We start from the raw sequence: 23316 nt of genomic DNA on the forward strand, positions 1-23316 counted from the left end.
GAACAAAGATATGACTCTATATGAATGCCTCCAGTGGTGTACCGGGATGTGCAATGATCTAGCGTAGCAATGACATAAAAACAGACAAGCCATGAAAACATCATGCTAGCTATCTTACGATCATGCAAAGCAATGTGACAATAAATGCTCAAGTCATGTATATGAAGATGATGGAAGTTGCATGGCAATATATCTCGGAATGGCTATGGAAATGCCATGATAGGTAGGTGATAACCCACAAGTATAGGGGATCGCAAAAGCTTTCGAGGGTAGAGTGTTCAACCCAAATTTATTGATTCGACACAAGGGGAGCCAAAGAATATTCTCAAGTATTAGCAGCTGAGTTGTCAATTCAACCACACCTGGAAACTTAGTATCTGTGGCAAAGTGTTTAGTAGCAAAGTAATATGATAGTGATGGTAACGGTAACAAAAGAGTAACGAAAGCAAAGTAATGTTTTTGGTATTTTGTTGTGATTGTAACAATAGCAACGGGAAACTAAATAAGCGTATACCAATATATGGAAAGCTCGTAGGCATCGGATCAGTGATGGATAATTATGCCGGATGTGGTTTCATCATGTAACAGTCATAACATAGGGTGACACAGAACTAGCTCCAATTCATCAATGTAATGTAGGCATGTATTCCGAATATAGTCATACGTGCTTATGGAAAAGAACTTGCATGACATCTTTTGTCCTACCCTCCCGTGGCAGCGGGTCGTAATGGAAACTAAGGGATATTAAGGCCTCCCTTTAATAGAGAACCGGAACAAAGCATTAGCACATAGTGAATACATGAACTTCTCAAACTACGGTCATCACCGGTAAGTATCCCGATTATCACTTCGGGGTTAACGGTTTGTAACATCCCAAATTTTCAATTTGGAAAGTTATACATTAGATCATCATGCATATCATATTTTATTTTGCTTTTGGTCCTAGAAAATCCTAAGCAACTCAAGGACCCATGGAGAGAGTTGGGGATTTCGTTATTTACATATTTGAGTTTTCTCAAATTTTGTAAACAGGATCATTTGATTTTATTTATTTTATCATCAGTTATTTGTATTACAAAAATATGAGAGAGGGAATAAAATGACTTTCCCAAAATATAGAAATATTGAGGATTTAATAAAAAATCAAATAAGATTTATTTCGGAGTTTTTCGATATTTTTATTTGAATTTAGGAAAAATGCGCGTTTTTCAAAATTGCATTTAGGGCCCAAATAAATGTTCACTTTATCGGGCTTGATTTTAGAAACCTGGGAAAATTTATTTCAGCATTTTTGGAGTCCGTTTAGTATTTCTTTTTTTTCCGAGCGTAATTATTTTTTTTTAAAGAAAGAGCGGAACCGACTATGGGCCGTACTCGGCCAGGACTCCCCTGGCCGGGGCCTTTATAAGCCGGGGCAAGCCAGCCCGAAGGCCAGCCGCCCCGAAACCCTAGGCCCAACCGCCGCCAGCCGCCGCCACCGCCCCGCCGCCGATCCGCCGGAGCCGCGCGTCGCCCGAGGTTCGCCGCCCTCGAAATCCGTGCTGTTTTTTTTAGGAAAAAAAATTTCCATTCATCGTTTTTCTTTTTCGTCGAATTTTTCCGCGATTATTTTCTGATCGCGATTTCTGATCCGATTTTCGTTTTAGTATAACTTTTCGCTCGTTTATCGGAATCAGGCGATTCAAGCGCCTGGAGTTTCGTCTCGAAACCCTCTTTCCGAATAATCAACTTAAACAAGTTTTTGAGACTATAAAATTTGACTTAGATCCAGATTACTAGAATGAAGTTATTTTCTTTCGCCGTTTGATTTCTTTTGCTTCGTTCGATTTGATTCTTTTTGCAAACCAGGGTTCTTAAGTTGAACTTTCTGGTTAGATCTTCTATTAGAGTTTTACCTGTGCATTAGATGAGTACTTATTGTATGCTTGTTTGTTTGTCTGCGATAGAATACCCGGAGTGCGCCGCATGTTACTTTGAATCTCTAGGTTTCGCGGATCATCAGCAAGGCAAGTAACACTTTGATCATACCTTTTCTACTACCCAGTTTTCTTGCATTAGATCAATCCTCACACATTGCATGATTAGGATCTAATTAAATTGTGGGATGGGAAGTAGATGAGGTAGTACCTATTACATGTTTATTATCAAACCTTTGGGAGTTACTTCTACGTTTGCTTATTATGCCATGCTATGCTAGTAGATGTGGATTGGGTGAGTGAAATCCATGACAGATGTGAGATTGTTAATTAATGGTTTATCTAAGGTGGCAACTTAACACACATCTGGGTGGATTGAGGCACCTGGGTATTCCAGGACTTGCCTGTTTTTCTTTTGGACCGCCACCCAGGCTCAAAGGGATCATGAGATTATTCATACTAGAAACTTCCGTGTGCAGCCACAAGCCATTATGGGCTCTGGCATAGTTGATTAAGTCGTGCGAACTCTTACAGGGTAGACTAGCAGATGTAGGGGATGTAGGTGGTACGGTCTACCCGATCGTAAGGTGCTAGCGCTTCTGAAAGACTATGTCTCGGTCATCCATTTCTCAAACACCATGTAGTGCGAGAAATCCAACGGAGGCGATCGAGTCTTGTGGGGAAAAGTGCACAAACCTCTGGAGAGTGTAACAAACTAATCATGGTTAGCCATGTCCCCGGTTATGGACATCTTGAGTATCTAGTACCTGGATTATCATGTGAATCTCAACATGCTACTCTAAAGTAAATTTTGTTGGGTTTAATGATGTTACTTTAATTGGGATTGAGAATGCTGTCAACCATTCTCAATGTTTAACAACCACCATGATAGTAATTAAATTTATTCCTTTGAAGTAGGGAAAAATTGGCTTTACGCAAAAACTGTAACCATAGAGCTTTCCACCAGCCAAATATGCATGTAGTATAGCTGTTTCATTCCATTACTCTCTATGTGTTACCTTGCCAGCATATTCCATGTGCTGACCCGTTTTCGGGCTGCAACGTTAATGTTGTAGACTTTTCAGACGACGATTAAGGAGTTTTTAGGTCGTGGTTCTATACTCAGTGATGCCGTTGGAGTTGATGGACTCACTTATCTTCCAAGCCTTCCGCTGTTATCGTTATAAGATGGCCTTAAGCCATATTTATTGTAATAAGTTCTCTTTTGAGACACTCGATGTAATAAGTGTGTGATTGCTACTCTGCTATAAATCCTTCGAGTACTGTGTGGTGTCAGCATTACTGATCCAGGGATGACACCGGAGCACAGAGATCAGACTGTTTGAGGTCTGGTCGCTACACGGATCATAACACATAATAGGTGACTATAGACTTGCAAGATAGGATCAAGAACTCTCATATATTGATGAAAACATAATAGGTTCAGATCTGAAATCATGGCACTCGGGCCCTAGTGACAAGCATTAAGCATAGCAAAGTCATAGCAACATCAATCTTAGAACATGGTGGATACTAGGGATCAAACCCTAACAAAACTAACTCGATTACATGATAAATCTCATCCAACCCATCACCGTCCAGCAAGCCTACTATGGAATTACTCACGCACGGCGGTGAGCATCATGAAATTGGTGATGGAGGATGGTTGATGATGACGACGGCGATGAATCCCCCTCTCCGGAGCCCCGAACGGACTCCAGATCAGCCCTCCCGAGTTGGAGTTGGAGTCGGGAGGTCTCCAGGGAGGCCACGAGGTAGGGGGCGCGCCCTAGTGGGGGCGCCCCCCACCCTCGTGGATAGGGTGTGGGCCCCCTAGTTTTCATCTTTGGTGAGGATTTTTTTATTATTTATTGTAAGATATTCCGTGGAGTTTCAGGTCATTCCGAGAACTTTTGTTTTCTGCACATAAAACAACATCATGGCAGTTCGGCTGAAAATAGCGTCAGTCCGGGTTAGTTCCATTCAAATCATACAAGTTAGAGTCCAAAACAAGGGCAAAAGTGTTTGGAAAATTAGATACAACGGAGACGTATCAACTCCCCCAAGCTTAAACCCTTGCTTGTCCTCAAGAAATTTAGTTGACAAACTGAAAGAAATAAAGAAAAACTTTTACAAACTCTGTTTGCTCTTGTTGTTGTAAATATGTCAAGCTAGCATTCAAGTTTTCAGCAAAGATTATAATTAACCATATTTGCAATAATTCTCAGGTCTCATGATTACCCATATCAATAGCATAATCAACTAGCAAGCCATAATAATAAATCTCGGATGACAACACTTTCTCAAAACAATCATAATATGATATAACAAGATGGTATCTCGCTAGCCCTTTCTGAGACCGCAAAACATAAATGCAGAGCACCTTTAAAGATCAAGGACTGACTAGACATTGTAATTCATGGTAAAAGAGATCCAATCATAGTCACACCCAATATAAATTAACAATGATGAATGCAAATGACAGCTGCGCTCTCCAGCTAGTGCTTTTAATAAGAGGGTGATGACTCAACATAAAAGTAAATAGATAGGCCCTTCGCAGAGGAAAGCAGGGATTTGTAGAGGTGCCAGAGCTCGGTTTTGAAATAGAGATAATTAACATTTTGAGCGATATACTTTCACTGTCAACATAACAACCAAGAGATGGCAATATCTTCCATGCTACACACATTATAGGCAGTTCCCAAACAGAATGGTAAATTTTATACTCCTCCTCCACCAACAAACATCAATATATGGCTTGCTCGAAACAACGAGTGCCTCCAACTAACAACAGTCCCAGGGGGAGTTTTGTTTTGCAATTATTTTGATTTAGTTTGCATAAAGCATGGGACTGGGCATCCCGGTGACCAGCCATTTTCTCGTGAGTGAGGAGCGGAGTCCACTCCTCTTGAGAATAACCCGCCTAGCGTGGAAGATACAGACAACCCTAGTTGATACATGAGCTATTCGAGCATACAAAACAGGATGATTATTTGAAGGTTTAGAGTTTGGCACATACAAATTTACTTGGAACGGCAGATAGATACCGCATATAGGAAGGTATAGTGGACTCATCTGGAATAACTTTGGGGTTTAAGGGATTGGATGCACAAGCAGTATTCCTGCTTAGTACAGGTGAAGGCTAGCAAAAGACTGAGAAGCGACCAACTAGAGAGCGACAACAGCCATGTACATGCATTAAAATTAATAAACATTGGGTGCAAGCATGAGTAGGATATAATCCACCATGAACATAAATATCGTGAAGGCTATGTTGATTTGTTTCAACTACATGCGTGAACATGTGCCAAGTCAAGTCACTTAAATCATTCAGAGGAGGATACCACCCTATCATACCACATCATAACCATCTCAATAGCATGTTGGCACGCAAGGCAAACCATTATAACTCATAGCTAATCAAGCATGGCACAAGCAACTATGATCTCTAATTGTCATTGCAAACATGTTTATTCATAACAAGCTGAATCAAGAACGATGAACTCATCATATTTACAAAAAGAAAAGACGTCGAGTTCATACCAGCTTTTCTCATCTCAGTCAGTCCATCATATATCATCATAATTGCCTTTCACTTGCACAACCGAACGATGTGAATAATAATAAGAGTGCACGTGCATTGGACTAAGCTGGAATCTGCGAGCATTCAATAAACAGGAGAAGACAAAGCAATATGGGCTCTTGGTTAAATCAACAATAAAGCATATAAGAGCCACTTCAACAATTTAATCATGGTATTCTCCTACTGACCCCCAAAGAAAAGAAAAGAAATAAACCTATTTACACGGGAAAGCTCCCAACAAGCAAAAGAAGAACGGGAAATATTTTTGGGTTTTCTTTTTAATTATTACTACAACAAGAAAAGTAAACTACTACTATTTTTTTTGGTTTTTCTTAAGGTTTATCAAACACACAAGAAGAAAGCATAAAAGGAAATAAACTAGCATGGATGATACAATGAAAAAGTATGAGCACCGACATCTAGCAATGAGTGTGTGTGAACATAAATGTAATGTCGGTGAGAAATACGTACTCCCCCAAGCTTAGGCTTTTGGCCTAAGTTGGTCTATGGACACAACTGGCCTGGCTGATATCCATAATAATAGTTGTTGGGGTTGTACTGTGATGAAGAAGACTCTGACTGCCATTGGCTGACAGCCATCTCCGGATCCCAAGAATAAATAGATTGTCGTGGAGGCTCCTCTTATGGTTCCGGTTCTGGGGCTGGTGCAGGGTTCCGATAGGCGTGAATAGCCGCCAACGGAACAAGGTACGTGCCTACAGTCAAATCAAACAAAGAAGGAGCAGGTAAGGTAATAGTCTCAGGATGATGTTTATTAAAGAACAATTGATATTTAAGCTCTCGTTACCTATTCTTAACAATAAAATCATGTGCTACCATACTTTTATAATCTAAACAAACATGAGGCAGCACCTTTTCTTCCTTCTCATAATGCCTAATAGGTATGTTAAAATGTGCAGCGAGGCGTGAAGCATAAATGCCTCCAAAGATGGGACCCTTAGTATGGTTCATACTTAACTGTCTAGCAATAATGCCGCCCATAGTAAAAGAGTTATCACCTATAAAACGTGGTGCAAAATAATAATATCAGGGATACTCAGGTTTCCATAGTTTCCGCGACCAATTAAGCAACGACTAGCAAATAATGCAAAGTAGCGTAAAACAGGAAAATGTATGCTAGTGATTCGTGCATCGGAAACCTTTCTTGTTTCCCCTACAGTGATAGTGTCAATAAATCCCTCCACATCATCACGGTGTGGTTCTTCTGTCTTGCCCCCAAAAGGGACTAAACAAATCCGACAGAAATCATAAAGTGACATCTCCTTATGCTCATCATATAAATGAAATTCCACCATAGGTGGTGAGTTCTTAGAATGAAAATGAAAGTTTTGCATAAAGGTATTTGTGAGCAAGAGATACTGATCGCATTGGTCATGGACGAAAGCGGTAAGGCCTGCAGTCTAAGCCAACTCATGAAAATCTTCATAAATCCCGGCTGCTCTGAAGAAATCCTCGAAAGGCTATTCACACGCCCGAACCTCCGCGGTGCGAGGAAAATTATACTTAGGCTTTGGTGCCTTTTCCTTTGAGCTTTGGCTCGATGAGCCCCTCAATAATCTCCTCGTTATTTTCTGAAAAATTCTGAAATTCTTAGTAACTTCAAAATAAAAGTAAACCAAACTCAATAATATTGATGGCAACCACTCCTACAAGTGCCTAGAGCCTATATCATTCATCAAAACTACTTTTGACCATATAAATTTGACATGCAAGCTCAAGAACAGGGTCACCTAAGCAGCAAAAATTTGCAATGAATAAAGCACTAGAACAAAAACTAATTGGACCAATGGAGGAGTCACATACTAAGGAACAATCTCCCCAAGCAGTTTTGTGAGAGGTGCTTTGAGCAAGGAGATCGAAAATGGCAGCAAAGATGGCTGGAACTCGTGCTTGAGTTGGTTTTTCGTGTTTTTGGAAGGAAGAAGAAGAGGATGGGTGCAGGAATAAGTGGAGGAGGGCCACCGTGGGCCCATGAGGCAGGGGGCGCACCTAGGGGGTAGGGCACGCCCTCCACCCTCGTGACGAGGTGGCAGCTCCCCCCGCGGTAATTTTTGCACCATAAATCCTCAAATATTCCCGAAAAAATCATATTAAATTGGCATGTCATTCTGAGGACTTTTATTTTCGGGACATTTTTATATTGCACGGGTAAATCAGGAAACAGACAGAAAAATACTATTTTTACTTTATTTCAACTAAATAACAGAAAGTATAGAGAGGATACAGAAGGTTGTGCTTCTAGTTTCATCCATCTCATGCTCGTCAAAAGGAATCCACTAACAAGGTTGATCAAGTCTTGTTAACAAACTCATTCCGATTAACATGAAACCGGAGAAATTTTGAATAACACTAGGTTACCTCAACGGGGATATGCACATCCCCAATAATAAGTATATCATATTTCTTCTTGACAGTAGGAAGAGGAAATTCAAAACCTCCAAATATAATCGATGGAATTTTTCCGATAGAATTGATACTATGAACTTGAGGTTGTTTCCTCGGAAAGTGTACTGTATGCTCATTACCATTAACATGAAAAGTGACATTGCCTTTGTTGCAATCAATAATAGCCCCTGCAGTATTAAGAAAAGGTCTTCCAAGAATAATAGACATACTATCGTCCTCGGAAATATCAAGAATAACAAAGTCCATTAAAATAGTAACGTTTGGAACCACAACAGGCACATCCTCACAAATACCGACAGGTATAGCAGTTGATTTATCAGCCATTTGCAAAGATATTTCAGTAGCTGTCAACTTATTCAAGTCAAGTCTACGATATAAAGAGAGAGGCATAACACTAACACCGGCTCCAAGATCACATAAAGCAGTTTTAACATAGTTTCTTTCAATGGAGCATGGTATAGTAGGTACTCCTGGATCTCCAAGTTTCTTTGGTATTCCACCCTTAAAAGTATAATTAGCAAGCATGGTGAAAATTTCAGCTTCTGGTATCTTTCTTTTATTTGTAACAATATCTTTCATGTACTTAGCATAAGGATTCATTTTGAGCATATTAGTCAATCGCATACGCAAAAAGATAGGTCTAATCATTTCAGCAAAGCGCTCAAAATTCCCATCATCCTTTTTCTTAGATGGTTTGGGAGGAAAAGGCATGGGTTTCTGAACCCAAGGCTCTCTTTCTTTACCATGTTTCCTAGCAACAAAGTCTTTCTTATCATAACGTTGATTCTTTGATTGTGGGTTATCAAGATCAACAACAGGTTCAATTTCTACATCGTTATCATTACTAGGTTGAGCATCATTATGAACATCATCATTAACATTTTCATTAGGTTCATGTTCATTGCCAGATTGTGTTTCAGCATCAGACATAGATATACCATTTGGATTATTAGGTGGTTCAGCAATAGGTTCACTAGAAGTTTGCACAGTTCTATCATTTTTCTTTTTCTTCCTTTTAGAAGAACTAGGTGCATCAATATTATTTCTCTGAGAATCTTGCTCAATTCTCTTAGGGTGGCCTTCATGATACAAAGGTTCCTGAGTCATTCTACCAGTTCTAGTAGCCACTTTAACAGCATAATTATTTTTATTACTATTCATCTCATTGAGAAATTCCTTTTGAGCTTTAAGTACTTGTTCTACTTGAGTGGTAACCATAGAAGCATGTTTGCTAACAAGTTTAAGTTCACCTCTAATATTAGCCATATAATCACCCAAATGTTTAATCATATCAGCATTTTGTTTTAATTGTCTACCAAAATAAGCAATGAAGTCTTCTTGCTTAAACATAAAATTATCAAACTCATCCAAGCATTGACTAGCAATTTTAGCAGGAGGGATTTCAGCTTTATCATATCTATAGAGAGAATTTACCTTTACTACGTGTGTCGGGTTATCTCTAGAGGTTCTTCAATAAATAAAGGATTAAGATCATATGTTTCTTCAATAGGCGGTAAATTAAGACCATGTATTTCTTCAATAGGAGGTAAATTCTTTACATCTTCAGCTTTAATACCTTTTTCTTTCATAGATTTCTTTGCCTCTTGCATATCTTCGGGACAAAGAAATAGAACACCTCTCTTCTTCGGAGTTGGTTTAGGAATAGGATCATTAATTGGAGCAGGTGCTGGCTCAGGAGCTAGCTCATGAGGTGCCCAATTAATTTCATTTTTCAACATATTATTCGATAAGATTTCAGCTTCATCCGGTGTTCTTTCCGTGAAAAGAGAACCAGCACAACTATCCAGGGAATCTCTGGAAGCATCGATTAGTCCATTATAAAAGATATCAAGTATTTCATTTTTCTTAAGAGGATGATCAGGCAAAGCATTAAGTAACTTGAGAAGCCTCCCCCAAGCTTGTGGGAGACTCTCTTCTTTAATTTGCACAAAGCTGTATATTTCCTTTAAAGCAGCTTATTTCTTATGAGCAGGGAAATATTTAGCGGAGAAGTAGTAAATCATATCCTGGGGACTACGCACACAACCAGGATCAAGAGAATTAAACCATATCTTAGCAACACCCTTTAATGAGAACGGAAATATTTTAAGGATATAAAAGTAGCGAGATCTCTCATCATTAGTGAACAGGGTGTCTATATCATTTAATTTAATAAGATGTGCCACAACAGTTTCAGATTCATAGCCATGAAAAGGATCAGATTCAACTAAAGTAATTATATCAGGATCAACAGAGAATTCATAATCCTTATCAGTAACACAGATAGGTGAAGTAGCAAAAGCAGGGTCAGGTTTCATCCTAGCATTTAGAGATTGCTTATTCCATTTAGCTAATAACCTTTTTAGTTCATATCTATCTTTGCAAGCTAAAATATCTAAAGAAGCATCTTGATCAAATAAATAACCCTCAGGAATAACAAGTGATTCTTCATCATCACTTTCATCATCATAATCAGATTCAATATTTTCAATCTCTCTAGCCCTAGCAAGTCGTTCCTCGAGAAAATCACCAAGTGGCACAGTAGTATCAAGCATAGAAGTAGTTTCATCATAAGTATCATGTATAGAAGAAGTAGCATCATCAATAACATGCGACATATCAGAACAAATAGCAGAAGCAGGTTTAGGTGTCGCAAGCTTACTCATAACAGAAGGTGAATCAAGTGCAGAGCTAGATGTCAGTTCCTTACCTCCCCTCGTAGTTGAGGGATAAATTGTTGTCTTAGCGTCTTTCAAGTTCTTCATAGTGTCCAGCAGATATAAATCCCAAGTGACTCAAAGAATAGAGCTATGCTCCCCGGCAATGGTGCCAGAAATTAGTCTTGATAACCCAAAATTATAGGGGATCGCAACAGCTTTCGAGGGTAGAGTATTCAACCCAAATTTATTGATTCGACACAAGGGGAGCCAAAGAATATTCTCAAGTATTAGCAGTTGAGTTGTCAATTCAGCTACACCTGGAAACTTAGTATCTGTAGCAAAGTATTTAGTAGCAAAGTAATATGATAGTGATGGTAACGGTAACAAAAGAGTAACGAAAGCAAAGTAATGTTTTTGGTATTTTGTAGTGATTGTAACAATAGCAACGGGAAAGTAAATAAGCGTAAACCAATATATGGAAAGCTCGTAGGCATCGGATCAGTGATGGATAATTATGCCGGATGTGGTTTGATCATGTAACAGTCATAACATATGGTGTCATAGAACTAGCTCCAATTCATCAATGTAATGTAGGCATGTATTCCGAATATAGTCATACGTGCTTATGGAAAAGAACTTGCGTGCCATCTTTTGTCCTACCCTCCCGTGGCAGCGGGGTCCTAGTGGAAACTAAGGGATATTAAGGCCTCCTTTTAATAGAGAACCGGAACAAAGCATTAGCACATAGTGAATACATGAACTCCTCAAACTACGGTCATCACCGGTAAGTATCCCGATTATTGTCACTTCGGGGTTAACGGATCATAACACATAATAGGTGACTATAGACTTGAAAGATAGGATCAAGAACTCTCATATATTGATGAAAACATAATAGGTTCAGATCTCAAATCATGGCACTCGGGCCCTAGTGACAATCATTAAGCATAGCAAAGTCATAGCAACATCAATCTCAGAACATAGTGGATACTAGGGATCAAACCCTAACAAAACTAACTCGATTACATGATAAATCTCATCCAACCCATCACTGTCCAGCAAGCCTACTGTGGAATTACTCACGCACGGCGGTGAGCATCATGAAATTGGTGAGGGAGGATGGTTGATGATGACGACGGCGACGAATCCCCCTCTCCGGAGCCCCGAACGGACTCCAGATCAGCCCTCCCGAGTGGTTTTAGGGCTTGGCGGCGGCTCCGTATCATAAAACGCGATGAATTCTTCTCTCCTATTTTTTTTCTCCCCGAAAGCAGATATATAGAGTTGGGTTGGAGTCGGGAGGTCTCCAGGGGGCCCACGAGGTAGGGGGCGCCCCCCACCCTCATGGACAGGGTGTGGGCCCCCTGATCTTCATCTTTGGCAAGGATTTTTTATTATTTATTGTAAGATATTCCGTGGAGTTTCAGGTCATTCCGAGAACTTTTGTTTTCTGCACATAAAACAACATTATGGCAGTTCTGCTGAAAACAGCGTGAGTCCAGGTTAGTTCCATTCAAATCATACAAGTTAGAGTCCAAAACAAGGGCAAAAGTGTTTGGAAAAGTAGATACGATGGAGACGTATCAGTAGGTATGGTGGCTGTTTTGAGGAAGATATAAGGAGGCTTATGTGTGATAGAGCGTATCATATCATGGGGTTTGGATGCATCGGCGAAGTTTGCACCGACTCTCAAGGTGAGAAAGGGCAATGCACGGTAGCGAAGAGGCTAGCAATGATGGAAGGGTGAGAATGCGTATAATCCATGGACTCAACATTAGTCATAAAGAACTTACATACTTATTGCAAAAATCTATTAGTCATCAAAACAAAGTACTACGCGCATGCTCCTAGGGGGGTAGATTGGTAGGAAAAGACCATCGCTCGTCCCCGACCGCCACTCATAAGGAATACAAACAATAAATACCTCATGCTCCGACTTCTTTACATAATGGTTCACCATATGTGCATGCTACGGGAATCACAAACTTCAACACAAGTATTTCTACAATCCACAACTACCCGCTAGCATGACTCTAATGTCACCACCTTTATATCACAAAACTATTGCAAGGAATCAAACATATCATATTCAGTGATCTACAAGTTTTATGTAGGATTTAATGACTAACCATGTGAATGACCAATTTATGTCATCTCTCTAAATAGATATAAGTGAAGCAAGAGAGTTCAATTCTTTCTACAAAAGATATGCCCATGCTCTAAGAAATATAAGTGAAGCAAAAGAGCATTCTACAAATGGTGGTTTTCTAAGTGAAGAGAAACACGCAATCCAAACTTCAAATGATACAAGTAAAGCACATGAAGCATTCTATAAAGCCATACTCAAAAGATATAAGTGAAGTGCAAAGGGCATTCTATAAATCAACCATGGACTATCTCATACCAGCATGGTGCATAAAATAAAAGTGAAAAATAAATGCAAAAGACGCTCCAAGATTTGCACATATCACATGAATGAAACGAATCCGAAAACATATTGATACTTGTTGAAGAAAGATGGGATGCCTTCTGGGGCATCCCCAAGCTTAGACGCTTGAGTCTCCTTGAATATTTACTTGGGGTGCCTTGGGAATCCCCAAGCTTGAGCTCTTTCCTCTCCTCATTCTCCTCATATCGAGACCTCCTCGATCTTTGTTCACTTCATCCACACAAAACTCAACAGAAAGCTTGGTAAGATCCGTTAGTATAATAAATCAAATCACTACTCTAAGTACTGTTGCAAACCAATTCATATTTTGTTTTTGCATTGTAGCTACTAAAATATAACTTTTCCATGGCTTAATCCATTAATAGAAATCGATAGTTTCATCAAAACAAGCAAACTATGCATCAAAAATAGAATCTGTCTTAAACAGGACAGTCTGTAGTAATCTGAACATTCACCATACTACTGTTACTCTAAAAATTCTGAAAAATAGGAAAAAAATAAAATAATTGTATAGAAATACAGTGCAAAAATTTTCAGTGCCATTTGGCGTTCCAGTAAAAAATGTAAAATCGTGCACTACAGCCAAAGTTTGTGTTTTGCACCGCACAAACCAACAAGCAATCTAAACATCCCAAGGCAAATCTTGGCACATTATTTTTATTTTTAAACTTTATAAAAGCACACAACAAAAATAAACGACTCTCTAAAACTTCCGGGTTGTCTCCCTGGCAGCGCTTTCTTTAAAGCCATTCAGCTAGGCATATAGTGCTCAAGTAATGGATCCACCCGGATCCCAAGGTATGTCAAAGCCAATTTTAATTTGGGATTTTTGTATTCGTGCCCCTAGTTGGGTCACACTCGACTGATTTGCCCCTATTTTTTCAACAATTGCGGGTTTTCCCAGCTCACTTCACTCGCCTTGTGTTTTTGCCCTTCCGGGGCGGTTCCGACCAGTGAGCAGTCGCCACGTGGCGAACCGTGATTGGTCGGAACCACCCCGGAAGGGCAAAAACACAAGGCGAGTGAAGTGAGCTGGGAAAAACCGCAATTATTGAAAAATAGGGGCAAATCAGTCGAGCGTGACCCAACTAGGGGCACGAATACAATTGTTCCTTTTAATTTAGTAGTGAGCACAAAGTAACAAATATCATGCAACAACGAAGTCTAACTCTCTTCCTATGCATCGGCATGTCATAAAAGAACAATTCATGCACACCTAGTAAAGGCCAATGCATAGTATAAACAGTTTCTTGCAATTTTATCATATTGGAAACATGGAGAGGCGGAGATGTAGTTCCTCTCTCATAATAATTGCAAGTAGGAGCAGCAATCACATGCATATTATATCTATCAAAATCATCATGTGTAGTAGTAAAACGCAACCCATCAATATAATCCTTAATAAGGGAAAACTTCTTCGATATAGTGTAGTCGGGAGAATTCAAAAAGATAATAGGACTATCATGCGTGAGTGCAATAGCAACAATTTCTGTTTAACATAAGGAACTATAGTAAGTTCATCTCCATAATCATAATTCATATTGGCATCTTGGCCACAAGAATAGCAAGCATCAAGTTCATCAAAAAGGGATATTTCAAACAAATCAACGGGATCATGGCAATTATCATGGCATTCATCCTTCGGTAAGAACGAAGGGACATTAAATAATGTATGAGTTGAAGAGTTACTCTCATTAGAACGTGGTCACGGGTAGCTAATCCGCTCTTCCTCCTTTTGTTCTTCGCTCTCTTCATCGTCTTTTTCATCCAATGAGCCCATAGTTTCATTAATTTCTTATTCCATAGACTCCTGCAAAATATTAGTCTCTTCTCAGACAGCGGAGACTTTCTCAATAAATTCATCAATATCATAATTGTATTTATAATTCTCATAGCAATATTTAAGGATAGCTAAATTTTCAGGTCTATAAACTGAATCATCAAAATCTTCAAACTCTTTAAACAAAGATTCAATTTTACAACCACCCTTAAAAGCAATAAATTCTTCTATTCATTCCACATCATAGTAATCATATATACCATTAGCATAAGAAGCTAAGGTTTCATTATCATTAAAAGTGCATGAAAAGGGAAGGTGTGGAGCCTTCATCCTAGAGCAACAAGTATAATCATATCTCAAGCATAGTTGTCGAGCATACGAATGCAACATATAAATTTGATCCCATAATAATTTCCCTTTTTGAGTCAAGCGATAATCCCTAAAGTATTCACGTTGATCCAACGTGTCTCCCATTACATAATTGAATGGGGTTTTCTCAGGATTATTAAAGTAGTGTATAATATCTTTCACATAACGAGCATCGAGGGTTTTAGGAGGTTCCCCATCTCCATGAGTAGCAAGTAAACCTATTTTTTTTGGTATTTCGTGTTCCATATCCATAACTAAAGATAGAGAACAACTTAGAACAGAAAATAAAAATTACTTAGTGATAAAGCAAAGAAGCACACACGAGAATATTCACCCCACGCTATAACTCCCCGGCAATGGCGCCACAAAAAGGTCTTGATAAGCCACAAGTATAGGGGATCAATTGTAGCCTCTTTCGATAAGTAAGAGTGTCAAACCCAACGAGGATCTAAAGGTAGAACAAATATTCCCTCAAGTTCTATCGACCACCGATACAACTCTACGCACGGTTGGCGTTCTCTTTACCTAGAACAAGTATAAAACTAGAAGTACTTTGTAGGTGTAACGAGATATGTTTGCAAGAATATAAAGAGCACGTAAATAAAAACTAGGGGCTTTTTCAGGTAAAGAAGCAATAAAGTTAGTATAGCAAGTGTGGAAAAGTGGTGGTAGGAGTTGCGAAATTGTCCCTAAGCAACTGACTACTTTACTAGACCGATAACAAGTTTTATGTGGGAGAGGCCACCACTAGCATGTCATCCCTGACTTGGAATTCTATGCACTTATGATTGGAACTATTAGCAAGCGTCTACAACTACTAACATTCATTAAAGTAAAACCCAACCATACCATTAAGATATATTGGTCCCCCTTCAATCCCGTATGCATCAATTTCTATGCTAGGTTGAAGCTTCTGTCACTCTTGCCATCCAATACATAGTCCTATCAACATACAACTAACCCTATGGTGTGATCCACGCGCGCACTCATATGATGGGCACCAAAGGACAGCAACATAACCACAAGCAAATTAAACCAATCATAGCAATTCACCAATTAGCGATAGGGCAACGAAAATCTACCCAGACATCATAGGATGGCAACACATCATTGGATAATAATATGAAGCATAAAGCACCATGTTCAAGTAGAGGGAAAAGAGGGTTGCGGGAGAGTGGACCGCTGTAGATAGATGGGGGAAGGTGATGAAGATGTTGGTGAAGATGACAGAGGTGTTGGTGTAGATCGCCGTCACACGATGATGGCCCCGGCAGCGTTCCGGCGCCACCGGGAGAGAGGGGAGAGAGCCCCCCTTCTTCTTCTTCTTCTTCTTCCTTGACCTTCTCCCTAGATGGGAGAAGGGTTTACCCCCTGGTCCATGGCTTCCATGGCGGCGGAGGGGCGGGAGCCCCTTCGAGATTGGATCTGTCTCTTTGTCTCTCTCTGTTTCTGCCTTTCAAATTATGGCCTTTCACTGTTTCTTATATTGCCAGAGATCCTAACTCCGATTTGGCTGAAATTTTAACACGATTTCTATCCGGATATTGGCTTTCTTGCGGTGAAAGAAGGGCACAAACCGCCTTACGGGGTAGCCACGAGGGTCAGGGGCACGCCCACCACCCTGGGGCGCGCCCCCCTGCCTCGTGGCCCCCTCAGGCATCGTCTCGCATTGATTCTTCTTCCCAAAAATCACATATATTCCAAAAAAATCTCCGTCAGTTTTTATCCCATTTGGACTCCGTTTGATATGGATTTTCTGCGAAACAAAAAACATGCAACAAATAGGAGCTAGCACTAGGCACTGGATCAATATGTCAATCCCAAAAATAGTATAAAAAGTTGCCAAAAGTATATAAAAGTTGTAGAATGTTGACATGGAACAATAAAAAATTATAGATACGATGGAGACGTACCAAGGCATACCTCGAGGAGGTACGCAAATTCGAGAAACGATTCTTGGGCCTAGAATTGCAGCACGTGCCATGCGGCACAAACAAGAAGGTGGACGGCGTCGCCAAGAGGGCGTCCCGGCGTCTACCTTAGGAGCCTAGCGTCTTTGAGGAGCGGCTCTTCAAGCCATTGGCAGCTCCCCCTGCTACGGGGCCTGCGTCTCCTCAGGAGGAGCTCCCTCTAGCACCCCCCCTCAAGTGCCCCTGCTTGGGGATCGACCTCGGGAGCCCGCCTGCTCCTCGCGCTTGAGCCTCGGGAGGGGTGCTGGACTAAGGAATTCAAGGCATACCTACTCCGAGGCACCTTGCCGGAGAAGGAGGAAGACGCGGAGCGTGTGGCCCGTCAGGCCACTGCATACTGCATTCAGGACAGTGAGCTCTACCAGAAACGGCCAAACGATGTTTCTCTATGATGCATCTCTAGGGAGTTGGGATGCGAGCTGTTGGTCGACATACATCGCGGGAACTGCAGGCATCACTCTTCATCGCGCATCCTCATGGGCAAGGCGTTCCGTAGCGGATTCTACTGGCCCACGGCGCTCAATGATGCCACCGAGCTAGTAAGATCTTGTGATGCCTGTCATTTCCATGCCAAGCAGATCCATCAGCCCGCTCAGGGCCTCCAGACTATCCCGTTCTCATGGCCTTTCGCAGTTTGGGGGCTGGACATCTTGGTCCCGATCCCTCGAGCGCCCGAGGGCTACCGCTACCTCTATGTCGCCATTGACAAGTTCACCAAGTGGGCCGAGGTAGAGGCCATCTGCTCCATCCCAGCCGGCTCGGCTGTCAAGTTCATCAAGGGCCTCGTGAGCCATTTCGGGGTCCCTGATCCCATCATCACCGACAATGGCTCGCAGTTCACCAGCAACCTTTTCAAAACATATTGTGCTAACCTTGGAATGCTGATATGCTACGCTTCGGTGGCATGCTACCTCTTGAGCTTGTGTTGGTTTTTCCCTTGAAGAGGAAAGGGTGATGCAGTAAAGTAGAGTAAGTATTTCTCTCAGCTTTTGAGAACCAAGGTATCAATCCAGTAGGAGACAACGCACAAGCCACCGAATACCCGCACAAACAAACACCAACTTGCACCCAACGCGATAAAGGGGTTCAATCCCTTCACGGTTATTTGCAAAGTGAGATCATATATAGATGGATAAACGGTAAAGTAATATTTTTGGTATTTTTGGTTTATAGATCAGAAAGTAAAAGATTGCAAAGAAAGTAAATAGGAAACTAAAATTATAGATCGGAAACTTATATGATGGAAAATAGAAGATTATATGATGGAAAATAGAAGATTATATGATGGAAAATAGACCCGGGGGCCATATGTTTCACTAGAGGCTTCTCTCAAGATAGAAAATATTACGGTGGGTGAACAAATTACTACCGAGCAATTGATAGAAAAGCGCAAAGTTATGACGATATCTAAGGCAATGATCATGAATATAGGCATCATGTCCGTATCAAGTAGACCGAAATAATTCTGCATCTACTACTATTACTCCACACATTGAACGACTCCTGCCTGCGTCTAGACTATTAAGTTCATTAGAATAGAGTAACACATTAAGTAAGATGACATGATGTAGCGGGATAAACTCAAGCAATATGATGAAAACCCCATCTTCTTATCCTCGATGGCAACAATACAATACATGTCGGTTCCCCTTCTGTCACTAGGATCGACCACCGCAAGATTGAACCCAAAGCTAAGGACTTCTCCCATTGCAAGAAAAACCAATCTAGTTGGCCAAACCAAATCGATAGTTCGAAGAGACTTGCAAAGATATCAAGTCATGCATAAAAGAATTCAGAGGAGATTCAAATAATATTGATAGATAAGCTGATAAATCCATGATTCATCATATCTCAGCAAACACACCGCAAAAAAGTATTACATCAAATAGATCTCCAAGAACATCAAGGAGAACATGGTATTGAGAATCAAAGAGAGAGAGAACAAGCCATCTAGCTACTAGCTATGGACACGTAGGTTTGTGGTAAATTACTCAGGCTTCATCAGAGAGGCAATGGTGTTGATGTAGAAGCCCTCCGTGATCAAATCCCCCACCGGCAGGACGCCGGAAAAGGCCCCTAGATGGGATCTCACGGGTACATAAGGTTGCGGTGGTGGAAAAGTGGTTTCGTGGCTCCCTTGGAAAGTTTTGGGGTATTTGAGAATATATAGGTGGAAGAAATAGGTCGGTGGAGTCACGTGGAGCCCACAAGGGTGGGGGCGCGCCCTCTGTCCTTGTGGGTGCCTCGTCGCTTCCCTGACGTGTACTCCAAGTCCTCTGGATGTCTTCTGGTCCAAGAAAAATCACCGCGAAAGTTTCATTCCATTTGGACTCCGTTTGGTATTCCTTTTGTGCGAAACTCTAAAACAAGGGAAAAACAGGAACTGGCACTGGGCTCTCGATTAATAGGTTTGTCCCAAAAATCATATAAAATAGCATATTAATGCATATAAAACATCCAAAAGAGATAATATAATAGCATGGAACAATCAAAAATTATAGATACGTTGGAGACATATCATGGCACACCCTCGGAGCAACGGCCAGGCTGAGCACACCAACGCGGAGGTCCTGAGAGGGCCAAGGCAAGGACCTTCAAGAAGAAGCACGAAGCTTGCGGCAGGGGCTGGCTCGACGAGCTCTAGTCTGTGTTGTGGTCCATCCACACCACCGCAACCAATCCGACGGGCGAGACTCCATTCTTCCTCGTCTACGGAGCTGAAGCGGTTCTCCCTCACGAGGTCAGACATCTCTCCACGCGAGTCTTGGCGTTTGACGAGGCATGCCAGGACGCCACGCGGGGGGATGGACCTCGTGCTGGGGGAGGAACGCCGCCGCTAGGCCTTGCTCCGAGCAGCGAGGTACCAGCAGGCACTGCAGCGGTACCACTGCCGCAGCGTCCGCTCCAGGACGCTCGAGGTGGGTGATCTCGTTCTGAGGCGAGTGCTCTCCAGAGAAGGGCTGCATAAGCTCTCGCGCATGTGGGAGGGCCCGTTCAGGATCGCCCATGTCTCCAGGCCTGGCACCATGCGCCTGGAGACACAAGATAGGATCCCCATCCACAATATCTAGAACATTCAGCACCTCTGGAAGTTCTACCCATGAAGCAAGGCCACACGCCTGTGAAGGTCTCCACTCGTGAAACTCTCACGTAATAATGAGTTGGGGTTGTACACGCCTCGGAGTCTCCTGAGTGTCGCCCCTGGGCCTCACGGGGGCTCCCACCCACGTCCTAGTGGAGGCCCCATGCTCCGCACTGGTGGGAAGACAAGAAGACTAGTCTACGTGCCGGACGCGGCTGTTCTTTTGCTTGCTTTCTCTAGCTGGTTTGCAACATATTGAGTGAAATTTGGTGCTTTCGAGTCTTTCGTTTGCCAGAGTTGGGATTTTCCTCTCCTTCCGCTTTTGTTCGCTTTTCTAGCCGAGTCTCGGGAGGAGCGGCAGTTGCATGTCGCTCTTCCTCACGCGTCCCGCACGCGGGGGCTAGGTGCGGTGTGCATGCCTGGGCTTTCCCGCGACCACACCTCAGCAACACCTTGCCGCCACAGCTCGGCGCCCTTAATCCTTGCGAGACGCCCTCGAGCGAGCTCATGGACATGTGCGCCCTCTTAAGTCCTGCCCCCGGGCATCGCGACGTGGCGCGCTAACCACAACCAATCCATGCTAAGGAGCTTGTCCGAGGTAGGACGGGGCACCTCATGAGGTTTTCTAACCTTGAAGATACACGATGTCTCTTAAGGACCAACGACCCTCGGGTCCTCAAGAAGAAGGCTCCGGAGGATGCCTTTGGAAAGGCACACCCCCATGACAAAAGAGTCGACCACAAGCACATCGAACTAAGTACCCCGAACATACCTGGTAGAAACACGGATATCATAGCATAATATAAAGATAAGGAGCATAGCATAACAATGCAAGCAAATAGTTCATTACACACCCCACCAAAGCCCTCTACTTTTTTGATGCAGGATAAAAGAAAAAAAAGCAAAAGCAGGCCACACGACTGCAACAGCTCCCGAGGCCAGACTCCAACTGTGCACGAGCTCAGTCCGAGTCTTCCTCCTGCTTCACCGGGGCGCGATAGCGAGGCGGCTCGTTGCCTTCCCTGATCCGAGCCCGGCGGCGTGATGGTTCGTCGTAGCTGCCTGATACGTCCATTTTGCATCATGCTTTTATATCGATATTTATCGCATTATGGACTGTTATTTCACTTTATATCACAATACTTATGGTTATTCTCTCTTATTTTACAAGGTTTACATAAGGAGGGAGAATGCCGGCAGCTGGAATTCTGGGCTGGAAAAGGAGCAAATATTAGAGACCTATTCTGCGCAACTCCAAAAGTCCTGAAACTCCACGGAACGTCTTAAAATAAATAAAGAAAAATCCTTGCCAAAGATGAAGGCCAGGGGGCCCACACCCTGCTCATGAGGGTGCCCCCCCTAGGGCGTGCCCCCTACCTTGTGGGCCCCCTGGTGGCTCTCCGACGCCCATCTTCTCCTATGTGAAGTCTTTCGATGAGAAAAAAATAAGAAGGAACTTTTCGAGACGAGACTCCGCCGCCATGAGGCGGAACCTTGGCGGATCCAATCTAGAGCTCCGGCAGAGCTGTTCTGCCGGGGATACTTCCCTCCGGGAGGGGGAAATCATCACCATCGTCATCACCAACGCTCCTCTCATCGGGAGAGGGAAATCTCCATCAACATCTTCACCAGCACCATCTCATCTCCAAACCCTAGTTCATCTCTTGTACCCAATTCTTGTCTCACAGTCCAGGATTGGTGCTAGTAGGTTGCTAGTAGTGTTGATTACTCCTTGTAGTTGATGCTAGTTGGTTTATTTGGTGGAAGATCATATGTTCAGATCATATATGCATATTATTACCCCTCTGATTATGAACTCTTTCTATTAGTAGTCATGTGAATTTGGTATTCGTTTGATATTTTGATAAGATGTATGTTGTCTAGCCTCTAGTGGTGTTATGCGAACGTCGACTACATAACACTTCACCATTATTTGGGCCTAGAGGAAGGCATTGGGAAGTAATAAGTAGATGATGGGTTGCTAGAGTGACAGAAGCTTAAACCCTAGTTTATGTGTTGCTTCGTAAGGGGCTGATTTGGATCCATATGTTTCATGCTATGGTTAGGTTTACCTTAATACTTTTGTTGTAGTTGCGGATGCTTGCAATAGAGGTTAATCATAAGTGGGATGCTTGTTCAAGTAAGAACAGCACCCAAGCACCGGTCCACTCACATATCAAGTTATCAAAGTATCGAACGCGAATCATATGAACCTGATGAAAACTAGCTTGACGATATTCCCATGTGTCCTCAGGAGCGCTTTTCCTATTATAAGAGTTTGTTCCGGCTTGTCCTTTGCTACAAAAGGATTGGGCCACCTTGCTGCACTTTATTTACTTTTGTTACTTGTTGCTCGTTACAATTTATCCTATCACAAAACAATCTGTTACCACTTATTTCAGTACTTGCAGAGAATACCTTGCTGAAAACCGCTTACCATTTCCTTCTGCTCCTCATTGGGTTCGACACTCTTACTTATCGAAAGGACTACGATAGATCCCCTATACTTGTGGGTCATCAAGACTCTTTTCTGGCGCCGTTTCCGGGGAGTGTAGCGCCTTTGGTAGGTGGAATTTGGTAAGGAAAAATTTATATAGTGTGCTGAAATTTACTGTCACTTGTTACTATGGAAAGTAATTCTCTAAGGGGCTTGTTCGGGGTATCTTCACCCCGTCCAGTAGAGCAAAGAGTTGCTCCTCAACCTACTGAACCTATTGAAAATGAAACTCCTTTTGAATTTCCTTCGGGTATGATGGAAAAACTGCTAGCTAACCCTTTTACAGGAGATGGAACAAAGCATCCTCATGAGCACTTAATATATGTGGATGAAGTTTGTGGATTATTTAAGCTTGCAGGTATACCCGATGATGTTGCTAAGAAGAAAGTCTTCCCTTTATCTTTGAAGGGAGACGCATTGATATGGTATAGGCTATGCGATGATATGAGATTCTAGGACTATAAAAGATTGAAGCTGGAATTTCATCAAAAGTATTACCCTATGCATCTTGTTCATCGTGATCGCAATTATATATATAATTGCTGGCCTCGTGAAGGAGAAAGCATCGCTCAAGCTTGGGGGA

The sequence above is a fragment of the Triticum urartu genome, chromosome 1, assembly GCF_003073215.2.
Source record: "Triticum urartu cultivar G1812 chromosome 1, Tu2.1, whole genome shotgun sequence".
In the NCBI taxonomy this organism is placed as follows: Eukaryota; Viridiplantae; Streptophyta; class Magnoliopsida; order Poales; family Poaceae; genus Triticum; species Triticum urartu.